Raw genomic sequence first — 14,958 nt, 5'->3', positions numbered from 1 at the left:
AGTGTAGAGTACATTGGTGTAGAGTGCAGTGGTTAAGAGTAGAGTGACGCAGAGTGCAGTGGCATAGAGTGGGGTGGCTCAGAGTGGAGTAGAGTGGCACAGAGTGCAGTGGCAAAGAGTAGATTTCTTCAGAGTAAAGTGAAGTGGCATAGAGTGGAGTGGTGCTGGGTAGAGTGTAGTTGCTCAGAGTGACACAGAATGTAATGGTGTAGAGTTAAATGGTGTAGAGTGCAGTGGCAGAGAGTGAAGTGGCACAGAGTAGATTAGAGTGGTGTACAGTGGATTGGTGTAGAATGCAGGGGCATACAGTTGAATGTTACAGAGTAAAGTGAACGAGCTTAGAGTGTATTGGCACAGAGTGCAATGGTGTAGAGTGCACTGTTGCAGAGTGGATTAGAGTACATTGGGGTAGAGTGAAGTTGTGCAGAGTTGACTGGTGTGGCCTAGACTGGAGTGGAACAGAGTGCAGTGGGGAAGAGTGCAGTGGCGTAGAGTAGAGTGGCAAAGAGTGCACTGGCATAGAGTAGTACAGGGTAGAGAGGCATAGCATGAAGTTGCCTTCAGTGCAGTTTCTGGAGTGGAATGGTGCAGAGTGCAATGGCAAGGAGTGGTGTAAAGTGAAGTGGTGCGGAGTAGAGTGCAGTTGTGCAGAGTGGACTGGAGTGGCGTAGAGTGGAGTATGCATGGTGTGCTAGCACACTGCCTTTACAGACAACACATTTTCAATTGAAATTACCTTTACATTTTCACAGGCATGCAAGTTAAAACTATACAGTGCACAAACAGAAATGTGTGGAAATTGCATCACCTGGTGTAACTATTTGTTTTGATCATATTAAAGTATTTGTTTCCAACACACCAGAAATACCAAAAATGCATTTCATTTGAGCGTTCTTAATTCTGATATATTCTGAAATACTTACACAGTTCCTTTAAATGTTTTCGTGTGTAAGAAAACAAATCTTTCCTAACCCCAGTTTCCAGCATGATTGCCATAAACTCTCTCACTTTGAACTCAGAGAAATAACAGTAAACATGCGCCCTCGGAAGACAGCGCCTGACATTTGACTTCGGTCTTTGAATGCACGTCAAATGTGACAAAATAAGAAGAAGATTTAAAGGCCTGTTTACAGAAATTGAATTTGTGGAAGGATACAGTAAACACTGTTTAGACAACGGGAGGTATGAACTGAACCTGGAAAGCCTAAAGCAAATAAAGCCAGCAGATAGGAAGCCAGGAAATGTGAGTTATAAACCATAAAGCCAATGGTAATTAACAGTTGGAATGCATTCCTAGGTCACTTTTCTGAAAATCCACCAAGACGTCTTTAGCTGTGCTGTCTGGTAGGCTGTAACCTAATACGTGGCCAATGTTTGCAAACTGAGCCACTTCTAGAGACATGCTGCATAAGTGTTTTGCAAAGTTTGGAAGATTGCACAGACTTGAACTTACTACAGACTATGTTTGTTTGAATATCAGGGAAAACAACAGTAAAACCGGCCTATGAGATCATAAAACATGCCACAAGCAGCCAAAACAAACATTGTCAAAGTCATTACGTCTGTTGTTGACTGCCAACCTTTTGGCAAGTCTTGTTTTTTTCATGTTTTTTGTAAAACTTTATTGTTCAAGAAGCTGTGGGTTCTCATCAGTCCTAAAAAGAAGCCATTGACTAAACACAAAATTATTTTGGGGTGCCAAAAAAGCAGACATTACAACAGAACTCCCTGCCACTGAAGGAAACTACTTTGTGTGTTGATGTGCTCCTTGTGAAAGGGCAGCATGCATGAGTCATAGTGGAGTCAGCCAATAGTTGAAGTGGGCTGACACATTGCCCTTTGAGGCATACTGGAGTGGGTCTAACTAAAATGTGAATGTTGTAACCACAGACTAATGGATGAAGTCCAGCTGAAAACCCCCATATATGTATGTTATACACATAACACAGACTCAAAAAAATCATTTGGTCTGGTAATGGCTGTCAGGCTCTTGTCTTCGAGAAATAAGGCAAGAAAGAAAGAAAGAAAGAGGAGAGAAAGAAAGGAAGAAGGGAAGAAACCAAAAGAAAGTGTGAAATAAAGTAAGAAAGAAAGGAAGATTGGCAAGTTTGAGGGAGCACACTGATTAGCTTATATTCAGAGCTATTATCTGCTGATTTGAAATAGCAGCAGTCAGATAAACAAGGCCACTTAATTGAATTTACAACAGCATTAGCAGGAGATGGGATCATACCAAGCTGGAATGTGCCCTGTGTTTACACCAAAAGCATCCAGCTATCACATCAGGATCTAAACATACAGACAACACTAAAGTAATTGAAAGTAAAAACAAACAAGCACTTGCAATGCAATAGGCGTCACATTTTCTTGAGTTATAGCTATTGGCATTGTAAATTCATAACTGGACTTTTCTCCTGCCATATAATTCCAGTTGCACAGCGTTTAACTAAAGCAGTTGCATTTACTTTCTTCCTCTACCTTAAAACATATATAATTATCATATAAACCCTTATCAGAAATATTTTTTTAGCATTAGAGTGTAATGCTCAAAACACCATAACAAAAATATCATGTGGGACGGATTGGAGAAGGAAAGGAAAGAGAGAGTCGGGAGTAAAGATGAAGAGGGCAAGTGGTGTTGTAACGGTGTCATGGGCCATGGAGTAAAATGGGAAAATGATTGACTGCAATATTGGTAGGAAAATACAGCAGTAATTAGAGTTGAGTTAGGTCCGTAGGTCTCCGGGCCCTGGGGGTACTACGCCTGTTGCTCCATTGATAACTAGGCCTCAGGAGAGAAAGCAGATGGGGCACAAAATGAGAAGCAAAAGGAACACAACAGACAAAAGGCAGAAAGAAAAGCTGTCACAACAAAATAAAAGAAGGATAAGACAGAACGAGAAAATGAAAACACAACTAAGAGAAGTAATACAGTAAACGTGTGAGACAAAAGAAAAAAGGGAGCTAAAGCAGAAAAAATAATGAAAGACGTGTGAAGAGAAAGAGAAAAATGATCATTAGAGAAAAAAGAGAGATGGTGAGAGAAATAAGAAGCGAAAGAACCAGAACATGTATGTACTGACACATTTCCCACAGACACAGAATGGGAAAACCACTTTGTCCCAACAAGTAACTTGGGGCTTCCACACAGAAACGGGAAAAAGAGGTATTTATAGTAAAATGTGAATTGACAGATAAAGATAAGAGAAACACTAGAGAAAGGAAGGAAGAAGATCTAACAATAAAAGTGAAAGGACGCATACTGAGTCAAAGGAAAGAGCAAATAAAAAAGACAAAGAAAGAATGAAGGGAGGAGAAAGAATAGTGAAAGAATGAACCCCTGATGAGGAAGAAAGAGAGGAACAAAACAAGGAAAGAAATAAACACATTTTTGCGAGTTTGAAAGAGGAGGAATAGACGTATTGGTTCCCCAAGTCCTCAAACAGAAATCAGAGTGTGGAACAGCAGGGGCACTGCATAACAGCAGGAGGTTCATTAGCAGAGTTGTATGTGAACCCCAATACAGCAATATTAGGGCGCATCAGATCAGGATTGGTGGTATAGACAGAGCTGGGTCGCGTCCCAGTGATGGAATAAAAGAAAAGCAGCGTTGCGGAATGCGGAACAGAGTGCCGTGTAATTCCTGGTATTGGAATAATGGGGTACTGATGGTTAGGGTTAAGGTGCACTGACAGAGTTGTATGTGGGCTGCAGTGCTGGAATAGTAAAAGCCACACAAGGCCAGAAGTGAGGTATGTTAAAGGAGGTATTTGTGGAACCTAGTATTGGCGTGCCAGTGTTGCCGAGTGTTAGCCTGGAGGTGCCCTGGTGAAGCTGTGAGTGGGGTCCAGTATGAAAGTGGCATTGCCTCTGAACCATAGTAGCGAGGAGTCCTGAAGGGTGTGTGTGTGTGTGAACCATAGAACTGAGAAGAAATATGCACTGAATGTTAGAATCAATGGATTTTAGTGGAGCTGTGGTGGTTACCATCAACAGTGGTGTTGGATGTTAGACTGGAGGTCCATTGGCTGATCTGAGTTTTGCTCTTTTTGGTCCTTTATTGGCTTGGCAGTGGGAGTGAATATAGAACTGAGCTGCTGTAATGGAACTGTATGTGAGCGGGGTCCCAGTATAGGAAAGGAAGTGACCTCGCCAGGGTAGAACTGAGGTGCACTGATGGAGCCGTGGTGGAGGTCCTAGTACTGGAACAGCAGAGTGTACTATCTGTAAGAACGGAGGTGCTCTGGCAGACAGCGTGTGTGGGGTTTCTGGCACTGGCACGGCTTAGGGCTTGCAGTGGGTGAACAACGGTGCACTGATGGAGCTGCGCCTGAGGTCCCAGTACTGGAACAGCAGAGTGTACTGGCTGCGAGAATTGAGGTGCTCTAGCAGCCAGTGTGTGTGGGGTTCCTGGTACGGTTGAGGGCTTGGAGTATGTGAACGGTGGTGCACTGATGGAGCTGTGCCAGAGGTCACACTACTGGAGCAGCAAAGTGTACTGGTTGCGAGAACTGAGGTGCTCTGGCAGACAGCGTGTGTGGGGCACGGCTGAGGGCTTGGTGTGTGCGAATGGCAGTGCACTAATGGAGCTGTGTCCGAAGTCCCAGTACTGACGCAGCAGAGTGTACTGGCTAGGAAAACTGGGGTGCTCTGGCAGACAGCATGTGTGGGGTTCCTAGCACTGGCACAGCTGACAGCTCAGAGTGTGTGAACGGCGGTGCACTGATGGAGCTGTGCCCAAGGTCCCACTACTGGAGGAGCAGAGAGTACTGACTGCGAGAACTGAGGTGCTATGGCAGACAGTGTGTGCGGAGTTCCTGGCACTAGCTCGGCTGAGGACTTCAAGTGTGTGAACTGAGTTGCACTGATGGAGCTGCGAGAAGGATTCCAGTATGGAGCAGAAGTGGGCACTGTCTCAAAGGATTTTGGAGCCCTGGTAGAGCTGAGTGCCTAGGCTATAAACATTTACAAGCAATTCTCTGCCCTTGCTCTCAGCACACAGACAGGCACACTCGGTAAAAAAACTCCAAGCCAAGGAAGGGCGGGAGCCAGGCAGCTGAGAGAGGGAGCAGAGAGCACATAAAGACCAAATGTGACCAAGATTACAACCTGATTTATAGCCTTGTTTACAGCTAGGTTCAGAGGAAGAACGCTTTACAAATGTAAAGGGAAGCTTCCCTAGACAGGAGCAAAGTAAAAAAAAGTCCCCCCTAGACCAGATAAATAGGACAAAGCGTAATTATACAGTAATTGGGACCTGCTCCCACACAGAAGAAGGAGGGACAATGAGGCATCCCTGACCACTAGTAAGCAAGGATTTTTAAATGACACTGAAGCTAACAAATGAGAATGCTGGAAGCCCACGGAAGAAGTATACTTAAAGGTATACAAGAGGTTGTACGCTTACGCTTGACCTAAAACACTGGCACTGAAGGTAACTGCCTTGTGTGAGGATGTGCTACTTGTGAAGGGGAAAAATGCAGTCACTCAAAGTGAAGGTCACCAATGGTTGAAGTAGGCTATATGCTGTACTGAGTTGAATCAAAATATGAGTGACACAACAATAGACCAATGGCTGAAGAGAGCTGGCCAAAAGCCCCCTTAAATAATGTATAATTTTAGTAAAATCAAAAGTTCCTGGCTAACTCACACTGACCTACTAGACCAGCCTGTACAGCACTGGCTGATTGTTGTATTGGCCAGTCCAATCCTGATTCTGACTATTTGTTAAGAGCCTGCCAAGAAACAGGACTTTGCCTCGGAGCCCGTACTTGCCACGCACTGCAGCAGCTGAAGTGAGGCCTGTCTGATTGTTTGTGAAAGACATCTGGCAGTTTAGCTAAGTAATCATTGAATGACTCTCGACTATTTTGCCCTTCACTTTTGGGTGTTTGCCCATCCTGGCCTCTTGCAGAGTTATTTCTTGCTGGACAGACTTGCAGAAGGCTTCTTCTGGCTCAGCATCCCACTCCTTTTCATCCCCCTTTTCTCTGACAACTTGTATATAAATGTGACCATTTAAAAATGATCTGGACATTAGCAGAGCAATCAGCTGACAAACTAATTTTATCTGAGAAGGAGAGCAGGCCACAGATGGTTGTGCAGTGCAAAAACACTTTAATACAAGCGCAGGATGAGGAACTCATATAACATCTGTAGATTCAGTTCAATTATAGCTGTCAAGGGTATTATGTTTGACACCATGATCCAGTGATGTGCAAGGGTTTTTAGCTAACATCACTTAGCGATTTGGGTATTTCAACTTACATTCCTAATGAAAAAGTCAAACTACAAGTCCCAGAAGGCAGTGACTGAGGATTGAAAAGTCAGAATTGACAAGAAGTGACACAAAAAATAAATGGGGATTTGCCAGCTAAACATCTTAATTCAAAATACATTGGGATTTATTCACACCATAAAATGGAGTGACTGGAAATTAATTAGCTACTGCTGGATCCTATGCATTTTAAACTACCTTCCAACTTTCCAACAGCACAGCCAGTGGCATCAAAACAATGCATGTCTAGTGGTCTTTGAGTAAAGACACTGCACACCTTTTTAGGTCGAAGCCTACTGTCTGGTTTGGTAAAGAGATCTTGGGGACATTCAGAAACCTTTCCTATGAATGCATTCTGCCCGTTGCTTACCATTAAATTTGTGGTTTGTAACTCACATTTTCTGGCTTTCTATTTGCTGGCTTTATAGGCTTTAGGGTGTTCAGGGTGGTTTGCCCCTCCCATGGAGCAAAGCCTTTTCACACCAACTTTCCTTGTATTCGTCCACAAGTGTTCTTATCTTGCCACATTTGCTGTGCATTCAAAGGCTGAGGTCAAATGCCAGGCTCTGTCTTCTGAAGGAGCTTGGTGTTTACTTTTCTTTCTTAGACTCCAAAGTAAAAGGGTTTATGTGACAATCTTGCTGGATATTGGGAGTAGGAAAGGGTTTTTGTAGCAGACAACATTTAAGTGAACTGTGCAAGTATTTCAGAATATATCAGAATTAGGAACACAAATGTAGCACATTTTTGTTAATTCTGAAGTGTGTTGGAAACAAATAATTTAATCTAATCACAGCTAATCATTACACAAGATGATGCAAATTCCACACATTTTTGCTTGTGGGCTGTATAGTTTTATTAGTAAATTTGTATATCTGTGCAAATGTGATAGTCAGTTCAGTTGAAAATTTGTTGTCTCTAATGGCAGTGTGCTACCCCACCATGCATAATCCACTCTACACCACTCAACTAAACTCTGCACCAATCCATTTTACACCACACCATTGCACTGTACTCCACCCTGCACCACTCCACTCTATGCAATTGCACTCTACTATGTGTCACCCTACCCTAAGCCAATGCACTCTACGCCACTCTACTTTACACCGCTGCACTATTGACCACTGTACTCTACACTATTCCATTCTAGGCCATTCCAATCTACTCCACTCTATGCCACTCCGCTCTAAACCACTCTGCAACACTGCACTGTACACCACTGTACTCTATGCCAATACACATTCTGAGCCAAAGCACTATATAGTGCAACACTCAATTCTATACCTCTTCACCCTATGCCAATCCACTGTACACCACTCTAATCTACTCTTACCACTGCACTCTATTTCACTGCACTCTACACCACTTTACTCTATGCCATTACATTCTACACCAGTCTATACCACTGCACTCTACCCTGCACCACTCCACTCTACACCTCTTCACTCTACTCTGAAACAATCTACACTATGCCACTGCACTCTACGCCACTCTACATCATTCTATACCACTGCACTCTACACCACTCTAGTCTAAACCACTGCACTCTATGCCAATGCACTCTGCACTTCAACACTATACTCTACACAACTGCTTTTTATGCCATGCTAGTCTATGCCATTCTACACCAAGACACTCCATGACACTGTACTTTGCAACACTGCACTCTCCACCACTGAACTTTACACCACTCTACTCTGCACTACTGCAGTCTATGCCAATGCAGTCTACTCTGCATCGCTGCACTGTACTCCACTGCACTCTGCATCACTTCACTCTAGACCACTGCACTCTAAGCCATTCCACCCTGTACTTCTCTATTCCACTTCACCCTCTGCCACTCTACTCTACACCATGGTACTCTACACCACTCTACTCTGCACCACTGCACTCAACCCCACTCTACTTAGTGCCACTCATCCACTGCACGCTATGCCACTCTACACCACTGCACTCTATGACACTCTCCTCTGCAGCACTGCACTCTATGCCACTGTACTGTATGCCACTCTACTTTGCACTACTGCATTCTATGCCACTGCACTCTACACCACTGTATTCTGCATGATTCCAGTCTACACCACTTCACTCTGCAGCACTATACTCTACACCATTGCACTCTATATGCCACTGTATTCTATGGCACTATATTCTACTTTGCACTACTCTGTACCACTCTACTTTGCACCACTCTATTTCACTGCACTCTGTGGCACTCTACTCTGCACCAGTTCACTCTACACCATTGTACTTTACACCATTCTACTCTACTGTGCACCACTCCACTTTACTATGCAACACTATAATCTACGACACTACATTCTATTACACTGCATTGTACGTCACTGGAGTGTATGCTGCGGCACTCTACGCCATATACACTGCAACACTCTACGCCAACAAATTTGAAACCAGTCCACTCTACTCTATGCACTCCACTGTACACCATTCTACTTGACTCCACTCCTTCCCACTCCAGTACGTAAAACTCTCTGCTACTTCGCTCTAAAACATTCTACTCCACTCTTCCCGATTCCCCTTGATGACATGCCACACCACTCTCCTCTATGCCACTAACTTTTAGCTATGCTGAACAGCAACCACGCTGGTGTACAACATGGCTAAAACACATCGACAAATCCATTAGCTCTTGCTTAGGTGAGACCTATTGGCTTTGCCTATGTTTGTTCTAGGTGGTTCATGGTGGAAGACTCCCTTCAGGGAAGTGGTAGTCTTTAGGGAAATGGTACCATCAGTGGACCCTTGAAGAGTCCTCACTGAAGTACATTTTTGGTACTAGGATGATTCCCATTGTTGTTAAGGCAAGGCCTTTTCCATGGGACAGTGATTACACCATGAGGGGAACATCCAGCTGCTGATGGACGAAATCTCACTTCTTATGGCATTTACTACATTTGCAATACAGTGTCACTGAGTGTCACACGTCAGACTGGGAAACGTCACACATACCCACAGAATAAATATAGAAATGTCACAAATAAGCAGACTGGAAACTTGGCAGACCTGCATGTGGTAGCCACCTTATAAAAGCTATCAATCACTCATTCACTGCAAACAGCGTGGGATTGCAGCTAAAGACATTGGCAGCAATCATGCTAACTTAGAAATGGCTAACTGGGCAAACAGACCGACAATGAGCAATCTCACTCGTGACACATGACCAGCAGACAACAAGAGAGCACGCACCACTTTGCTTTTGTAAGTGATAAAGAGGATGCATTTTTTCAGTATTGTACAGTTGGGCCAAGTGGAAGTTGGACTTCCGACATAGAAAAAAAACTCTGACTCAGTGAGCTTCTAGTGAACGTTTTCTCTGTGCAGTCGGTGAAGCCCACGGCTCCTATTGTGCACTAATCACAGTTCACTCTGTGAATTCAATTATAAGGGAGCTGGCATTCCTTGAAATCACTTTACAGCAGTCAGACCGCATATGCGCTAAAACCGGTGCATGTGCATGGTTCACTTCACGAGATTACTGTCACATTCGGATACAGCCTCTGCAACTAAATCAGAAAAAATAAAAGTTTTCCACCAAATACAGTTGCGATTCACAATACTGTTTTAAAATGCATAGCATAATATAATGCTATGATTTCCAGAGGTTTAATTTTGGTGGGTCGTGATCATCCTTAGAAACTTAATTCTAAAAGTGCAATACATGTACTAGGGTGTTCTTATTCAATAGTGTTAGAAAAATTTAAAATACTGAGCCATTAACCCAAAATTATGCTCATAGTCTAAAATATCACAGCTAGCCTTATTATAAACAAAATAAAATAAATACATCTAAAAAAATAATCACGCATTCAACACATTCTTCCTTATATGTAATGACTGATGAATGAAAGTGGCAACAGAAATAAAGATCTAACTTGTGTGTGATTGTTGCAGGAATATCAGAGCAGGTCTAAATTGACAGTATTTACATTTCTGTATTAATGGTACAATAAACATCCACCTGGGCTTATCAAGATATATGCAAAAGAAAAAGAACGCACAAATGACTTTATTCCAATAGGTCGACCCAGGAACATTTAACAAGTAACCTTAACCACTCATTCCTCGGTAATAACATCACCAGCCGGAGCACAGAATTACATCTAAATCTCGTGAGACCGAACCAACTATTGATGTTAGTAACATACTCTAAGGTTGTAAACCACCTTTACGAAAAAACAATATGTATGCACTAAAACCGGATATGTTACATTAATTATTGTATATTTCTTTGACTAACAAGATCGTCAGTAAAGTCTCAAGCTCCTTTTTTTTCTAATTTGCAGTAATGACTACAGAACATTTAAAAAGTCTGCTCTATCCAGCTTGTCACTTTGGCACTTATAATTTAATCGTGGAATATCTAAAGCACAGCTTAGTTTTAAGCAGTCTCTAATTATCAATCTATTAAAGCTGGCCTCTTCCTGTGTTCAAAGCCTGTACCATAATAGTAGCGGACAGAACCTAACACAATCTTCCAGTAAGTGCAAACTCTGTCTCTTAAGACACAAATAATTGGGGTAAATAACTGGAACAGCTCTTTGGTACTGCAAACAGCATCCTAAAAACATTTTTAAATGAGGCTGACTTAAAGGTGTTATGCCCACATTTCAATATGAAAGATTTCCCTAAATTGACCTTAATGTCAAGGTTGGCTATAAAGTCTGTGAACCTGATCAGTAAAGCCTTTAGCCCATTTGGGGTACAGAACATTAGCACAGCATCCTTGCAATACAGAAGTTCCGGCACCGTATCATGACCAATATGGGGCACTTCTTAACAAATTCCCCTTCTAGATTACTAAATTAGAGGATGTAAATGAATTGAGTAAGCACAGAACCCTGCTAAACCCCCCGAATATGCCAAACAAATGGGAACATTCCCGATTAATTCCATATCTGAGTTTAGCTGTTGTTCTCGTATAGATTTCCTTAAGAAGGACAACATTGTATTTTTCTACTTCCATCTCTAACATCAAGCACCAGAGATTACTTTGGTTGACAAAGTCGAGGCACTCTACAAATCCATAAAGGCCAGATTCATGGGTGCCCTTTTGTCCACCATATATTTCCCTAAGAGCAGGCCAACATTGGGAAAGTGCTCAACAATCCCAATACCCTTGTGAAAAACGTACTGGCTTTGTGAAAACACACTCTGTTCCTCTGGCCATTAATCTAACTGAGCTAACAAGATTCTACTGAAGATTAGCGAGTGAATCCAGTAGTGAGATCGGGCTATAACACTTTGGGTCACTGCAACAACCCTTCTTAAAAATAGGGATGAATAGGAAATTTAGATAAATTTCCAGTTTACCGGTCCTACAGATTTATCTTAACACTAATGTTAACATAGTGCCACAAAGGTTGATGTTATATTCAAAAAGATTGATGGGAATCCTATCGGGATCCCAGGCCTTTCTGGAACAACTATCCATAATTGCTGCTCTGACTTTTGGCCTGATTTAGAGTTTGGTGATGGATTACTCTGTTACAAATGTGACTGATATCCCGTTTGTTGTATTACAATGCCTGTAGGATATAATGGAATCGTAATATGGCAGACCGGATATCTGTCACGTTTGAGATAGAGTAACTCTATCCACCAAACTTAAATCAGGCCCTTTGTCTAGAGTGAATATAAGGGTGTTAGTTGGTTAAGGTTTAACAGATGTCTAAGAGGACCCTCTGCATCCTCATCACCCTGATTGAGGACATCACAGGTGGAATATATGCTAACAAAATGGGTCACCCACCTTTCCGAATATACTGCAATCTCAATTGATGTTCCTACTGACTCTTTAAAGAAGAGCTTGTTCATGACATGCCAGAAACCTACATAATGCTTGCAGTTACATGCTTCAAGAAGAGCTACCTATGCCTCTTCCTTTATTGCACTTCTCCCTTCCTCCAGCACCCTCTTCTAATTCTGCCTACATGCCCTTACTTCTTCAAAAATCCTAATTGTTTTATTGAGAGGCTTCTTTAGATCCTTTAAGGCATTACTATAGTTATTGTTAAATAATGTACATAAGTGCTAGCTTTAGCTACCCGTTTGAGGAGAGAGTGCTACCTTTATGCTGATGGACATTTTTAGAAAGGCACTCTTATATCATCGTCTCTGGCTTCTTATCTAGACAGATCAGTTAATAGAATTGCCCTTCCCCAATTTAGGTAAGAATGCTTCTGGATTAATCCTGTTCCATCTTAAACTATGACCGTCAGGTCTGGATAGTTCAACGTCGGTCACCAGAACTGTGCTATGGTCACAATTAGTTGTAGTAAGGATTCTAATATGTACACTAAGGGGGCTGTATCACCTAACATTTCAAATAGGTTTTAAAATTAGAGAGGAGAAGATGCAAGTTATGAGTAACAAAAATAAAATCTATTGTGCTCCCTCCACCTCTGCCTGTAAAAGTGTCACTAAAAGGCACTTAATTTTTCTTAGACAATAAATTATTAATTGTCTCTCCATAATCATGATGAGCAAAGCGTGTCTGACCTTCTTCCTCTAAATCCAGAAAACCACACACTTCCTTTCAGGTACAAATGCATAAGTGTGCATTAAAGTCAACCTCCCCCTGCAATAAAAAGTTGGAAAGTTTTCCTTACACTTACAAGTTAAAGAGCAAGGTTTTCCTCATAGCTCTCTATAGATTACCCACTACATTGACACTTTCTGAGTTAAGGAACGTTTTATAAAAAAATAGCATTATCAATGAAGACCACCACCCTCTGCTTAGAAGCTGAAAGACAATAAGCTGGTAGTGTGGGGAACCCAAGACAGATTTCAGCAGCTGTTCCAGCAGAAGTGTTGAGATGTAAGTGATTATACCCCTTTAGGTCTGCCATTCACGCAAGGCAATGCTATAGTGTGCAGACTCATGTACCCGTTAATGTATAAGCTCTCAATAGCCCATGTTTGTTGTAAACATAAGACAGGAAAATTAACAATAAACAGTATCCAGTCAGTATTCTGAAGTTTGCTCTTTAAGCCTGCAACATTCCAAAATAGGAGGACCATAGTGAAGCAAGCATTTTTTATTGAGCCCAAGTTGGTCAGGCTCCTTCTATGTGCAGCTTTCCCTTCAGGTGACCTGCTCATCCTAGTTTTCGTCTGGTTCAATCAATTAATCAATCAATCATTTGTTAAGCGTGCTACTCACCCGGTAGGGTCTCAAGGCGCTCGGGGGGTGCTACTGCTCGAAAAGCCAGGTCTTGAGACGCTTCCTGAAGGTCAGAAGGTCCTTGGTCAGACGTAGGTTGATGAAGAGGGAGTTCCAGATCTTGGCGGCGAGGTGGGAGAAGGATCGCCCGCCGGCTGTAGTACGGTGGAGGCGGGGAACGGTGGCGAGGGCGAGGTTGGCGGAGTGGAGCTGGCGTGTCGGGATGTGGAAGTTGAGGCGCTCATTGATGGAGGCAGGTCCGGCGTCGTGGAGAGCCTTGTGAGCGTGGATCAGGAGTTTGAAGATGATCCTTTTGTTGACGGGGAGCCAGTGGAGGTCTCTGAGGTGGGCTGAGATGTATCTGGTTCTTTGCCCCAGTGTTGTCTAAACATTATGGTGGTAACTGTGCACCCACATCATCAATAAAACACAAGTCCCCTCATTCAAAGATCTCATAGGGGCTGCATTATCTTGAATAGTAGTCACAAACCATGAGAGTCAGTCGTCATTATTCCAAACACCTAAAGAGAGGAAACTACTGAAAGTAGGCACATTAAAATCCACTTACTGTTCATTTGATTCATTGAGAACTTGGGAGAAAAACATACTCTTAACCCTAGCAAGGTGTTTATAAAAAAAGGACCTAGCAGGAATGCTTTGTAAAAGTAGACTGAGCCACCTTAATTTTAAGCTTAGTGCACATTCCAAAGAGGGGACACTTTACATCTCTCCATTACAGGTTTTGGCCCGCCTACACACCAGGTCCTCTCTCCATGCCATAATGATATCCTTAAAAAGATCACTGGAAAATAACTCCTTTTTCCAAGCCAATGGAGACTTATTGTGCAGCTCATTGCAGCTCTCAATCTGGGGAGACTGGGTTGTCGGCACATTTGTCAAAACTAACACATAAGGAATTGCCTCAGGGGTCAGATCTAAAATGGCGGGTTTGCCAGGGCTAAAGTGTTTAGTCAATTCACTGCCAAGTTGAAGCTCCCATGCCATCTAAACTGGTTTCAGTACACAAACCCTGCTTAGACTGTGAACATGTGATGCTATTGTGGACAGCAGAATCAACAGTATTTGAAACCAGACCTTATCAGTTGCAGTCAGTGCCATATTGAAAATAACGTCGGTAGTTGCATTCTATTTAGCAGCTATAATAGAAGTGAGTTTGTTAACTCCTTACATTTAGATGGCTGCAATCAGCTCCACTGTGTTAAGTCACCCTAGCATAGACCCCATTGTGTCTCTGATCAGACACTCCAGATCCTTAATAATGGAGTTAACATATACTGTGATACCCTCTTAAAAAAATACCAAAGCCTCATTGTTGATTGAACCACCTTTGGACCCTATATGACTAGACTCCTAAATTCTATGCAGGAGTCTTGGCACAAGGACGAGGAAATGCAGGTTTTGTCTTTTTAGGAGGCGGGGGGTTGTCCTGGGGGAAGTTACCCAGAGAAATTGTTAACAGGTCCCTAAGCATACAAGG

This window comes from Pleurodeles waltl, chromosome 3_1, assembly GCF_031143425.1.
Source record: "Pleurodeles waltl isolate 20211129_DDA chromosome 3_1, aPleWal1.hap1.20221129, whole genome shotgun sequence".
In the NCBI taxonomy this organism is placed as follows: domain Eukaryota; kingdom Metazoa; phylum Chordata; class Amphibia; order Caudata; family Salamandridae; genus Pleurodeles; species Pleurodeles waltl.
This window is presented reverse-complemented; position numbering follows the sequence as displayed.